This window comes from Myotis yumanensis, unplaced genomic scaffold (assembly GCF_028538775.1).
Source record: "Myotis yumanensis isolate MYYU_CA2020_CCGP unplaced genomic scaffold, mMyoYum1.0.hap1 SCAF_17, whole genome shotgun sequence".
Taxonomy (NCBI): domain Eukaryota; kingdom Metazoa; phylum Chordata; class Mammalia; order Chiroptera; family Vespertilionidae; genus Myotis; species Myotis yumanensis.
Window position 1 is genome coordinate 18127319 of NW_027223768.1, and position 4184 is coordinate 18131502.

General features: G+C 39.2%; 1 pseudogene; it reads right to left on the bottom strand.

Annotated features, from left to right (window-relative positions):
* Positions 1-2867: 2867 nt before the first annotated feature.
* On the bottom strand, positions 2868-3877 carry LOC138995520 (programmed cell death protein 10 pseudogene; annotated as a pseudogene).
* Positions 3878-4184: the final 307 nt, after the last annotated feature.

The window sequence follows — 4184 nt, forward strand, 5'->3', positions numbered from 1 at the left end:
GTTGCTAAAATTGATGAGGGCATTTAAAAATATTTTGGAGTTTAATTACCTGCTAGACCATCAGATAAAATATGTCACATGGATGAAACCAGAGTTAAAGTGGAACAAGACTGGTCGTATAAAATCATATTTGTCATCATTTTAGTGTTTAAGTTCTGGGTGATTTTTCTCTGATTTATAATTATGGTAATGAATAGGGGAAGTTGTTAAGTCTTTTTGGTGATTGGACTTTAAAACCAAAAATTAAGACTAATAACCTCTTAAGTGCCTTAATCAATTTAATTGAAGTGATTTTGAGATTTCAATGTGAATTGTTAAAATTTGCAACTGCTTTTTGGCTTGACTTGATTTCTGAAGTTCTTGAGTCATTTTCCTTTTCTGGGCTTCAGTTTTCTCAACTGGAAACTGAAGGGTTTGGACCAGCTATTCACCCTGGTCTGCTTGATTCTCCGTGGTTTTCGGAGGGTTCTTCTTAGTTCAGCTCATTTACCATGTTAACTAAATTTGTTTCTGGAACTCCTCTGCCTGTCCTCTGAATACTAATGTCAAAACTGCATAAATACCTTACATAAACTAATAAAGTGGCTTGTAAGTGCAAGTAGATTAAATGCTTTTTTCATTTTATACTGAGTTCTTATTAAAGTTATAATTTGTCAAGAATCACATGAAAGCTATCTTTGTTGGTCTGATTCATTCTATATTAGTGTTTCAAAAATACTGTCCAGGAGTCTTAGATTAACATAATGCTTCCTCAGAAAGAGAAAGTGATACCCTTTCCAAATTATATTGATTCAGATAGAAGAGGGAAATTCTTAAATAAAAGCTATTGGAAAATTCTGCAGAAAGAATTAAAAATGTGGAGGAGTATCTTGCTATTTTTTATATTTGGCATGTAATTTTGCAGGTTCTGAATTGCCCACAATAACAAAGACTTGGACCTATTGATATGAGTTGCCATGTTTATTTTAGCCAAAGAGGGGATACATCATCTTTATCATCATTCCATCTATGCTAATAAAGAGCTAATATGCTAATGGTCGATACCCTGTAATGGATAATGACCAGGTCATTAGCATGTTAGCTGGGGCGTTGCTCTGGAGACGGGGCAGAAGCAGGGAGGCACCCCGAGGAGGCTGGACCATCCCGTGCTGGAGAGGGCAGGGGTGAGAGCCCATAGTGCCCCCTCACCAGTCCTTCGCCATCCACCGCTTGCACTCTGAGTGCCCCTCGGCCCACCTGCCAGGGGAAGGAGCACAGGGCAGCAGGCAGGAGGCTTCCATGCTCTCCTCCGGTGCCTTGAGGGGGCAGAGCCGCTGTGTTGCTCCAGAGACAGGTGGAAGCGGGGAGGCGTCCAGAGAAGGCAGGACCGGACTGAGGGCAGGGCTTGAAGCAGCCAGAGAAGGCCAGAGGTTTGCAGCAGTTCTCAACGTGTGGGTCGCGACCCCTTTGGCAGTTGAATGACGCTTTCACAGGGGTCGCCAAAGACCATCCTGCATATCAGATATTTACATTACCATTCATAACAAACAGTAGCAACATTACAGTTACGAAGTAGCAATGAAAATAATTTTATGGTTGGGTCACAGCATGAGGAACTGTATTTAAAGGGCCAGAAGGTTGAGAACCACTGGTTTAGGGGCTGGGCCAGGCACGCTGTAGCTCTGCATGGACAGGTTTGGGTGTCAAGGCAGGGCTGCAGGTGGGTGGGTGGCGCCGCACAATTTTGAATCGCAGGCTGGCTCTTAGTAAAAAATAAAATTGGTGATCTCCTTAATGTGTCCTCCCACTTGGTGTGGTTCTCTATCAAATTGCAGAATAATTGAATTTCAGAGCTGAAATGAACATTAATTACTGTGTAATCAAACCAGATCATTTTAGTTCATAAAGATTGTTCATATCCCAGTAATAATAAGTTTCTTTCTAACATTGGAGAAATTCAGTGATATAATTATATCCATTCACTTTTCCTCTACTTTATTTTAAACTAGAGGCCCAGTGCACGAAATTTATGAATAGGTAGGGTCCCCAGGCCTGGCTGGTGATCAGGGCCAATCAGGTTCCCTGCCCTCCTCCTTCCCTCGCTCCCTCAATGCCACGCAGCCACTGGTTGCCTGCCATTGTTCTGCACCGCCCCCTGGTGGTCAGCGCATGTCATAATGAGCGATCGAACTCCCTGGTCCTGAGGGGACATTGTGCATGTATTAACCTTTTATATATATAGATAGATGTACGGACATTAACATTCACTCTATTTAGTATATAGTTCTGAGTTTTCACAAATGAACAGTTATATAATTATCACCACAATCAAATACAGATGGTTCTATCACCCCCCCCAAAAATTCCTTGTACAGCTCATGTATAGTTACCTTCCTCTGACCATCAACCCCTAGCAACCACTGATGTTGTCTCTCCTCCTATAGTTTTGCCTTTTCCAGAAGGTCATAGAAATGGAATCAGACAATAAGCAGCCTTTCAGCCTGTCTTTCACTTAGCATAATGCATTTATTTGAGATTTATCCACATCATTGTGTATATCAGTAATACATCCCTTTTGTTACTGAATGGTGTTCCATGGTATGGATATATCACAATATTTTATCCATTAACTCCTTGAAGGACATTTAATTATTCCCCAGTTTAATTGTGAATAAAGTTGATAAAAACATTTGCAAACAAGTTTTTTTAAATGTAAACTATTTATTGAATATTTGCCACCAAATATTATTAAATACATTATCTTGCAGCATATTGCTTTCAAGTTAAAATGTCAGAAACAAACACCAATATTTACAGTTCTTTTAAGGAATGTTATATAATGACACATTAAGGTGTAAATTCTTTTGGCTTATAATTCTTAAAAGAATGATAATAGCAAAAGTGATGCAAAATTTTCAGTGTGAGATTATGATTAAGCTACATTTTACAAAAATATGGTGTAAGATGGCAATAATCCCATTCAACATCCTGGATTAGATCCCTTCAGGAGGGACTGATAATTTATACAGTCAAACTTTAAAATTTACAGATAAAGGCAGTTCAATACTGCCACTGAGAAGTACATCTCTTAACATATACACCTTTCAGGCCACAGTTTTGAAGGTCTGAAGTATCAAGTTGGTTTGATGAATTAGTCGGTTGGCACTTATGAACACATTTATTGCCTTGCCATCTTTAAAATAGGTTTTCAGAGTATCACTGAAACTTTTGGAATACTTTACAAATTCTTTCTTTTGGTGTTCAAGTGCCCTGTGGTTCTGGTATTGATATTTCTTGAAGACATTATTCACTGTATCAAGAAGTTCTTTTATTGCACTAGCAATATCCTTGATTGTCTGCAGAAACCTCACCCTGTCATTGATCTCATCTGGGATCTTACTGAGAATCTGTTTAAGTGCCCGTGCCTTTTCGTTTAGGTCCTGGAATTCTGGCTCTGGTCATTCAATCATATACTCTTCTACATCATCAGCTGCCATTTGAAGAAGTGATTCTGTGAAGTTAACTTCTATACTTTTTTTCTCTAAAATTTTCATTATGATGTCTTGTGTGAGTCCTGGATTTTCTTTTTCAGCCTTAATGAAAGCTGCTCTCAGTATCTGAGCTGCAGACAGATCTACTCACTCTAGCTCATTAAACACAGGATACATGACTGCATAGAGAGGCATAGAAACCATGGAAGTGGTCTCAGCTTCATTCTTCATCTCTTCCATTGTCATCCTCATTCAAAAGCCAACTACAGTAGAAAAAGCAGTGTTAAAATGCAGAGGAATCTTCATTCACTGCAGTATTTCTTCTCTCTTTCTTTGTGATAAAAGAATAGGTCACAAAACATATATTGACTGGCCACTGAGGCACTGACTTCACTTCCCACCTTCGAGCCCTCTTCAGCTCCTGGATCAATTCACTCCGGCGACGCCGCAAGGACCCGAGAGGAACCAGGCGTTGTCCGGAATCCTCCAAACAAGTTTTTTTGTGAACATTTTTTTGGGGGAACACCTAGAAGTAGGATTGCTGATCATATGATATGTGTGTTTAATTTTATAAGAATGGCCAAATTGTTTTCCAAAGTGGTTGTATTATTTGCTTTCTGACCATAAATATATGAGAGTCCCAGCACTTAGTATGGTCAATTATTATTGTGTTTTATATTTTAGGGTTCTTCTAGGTGAGTGGTAGTATCTCAT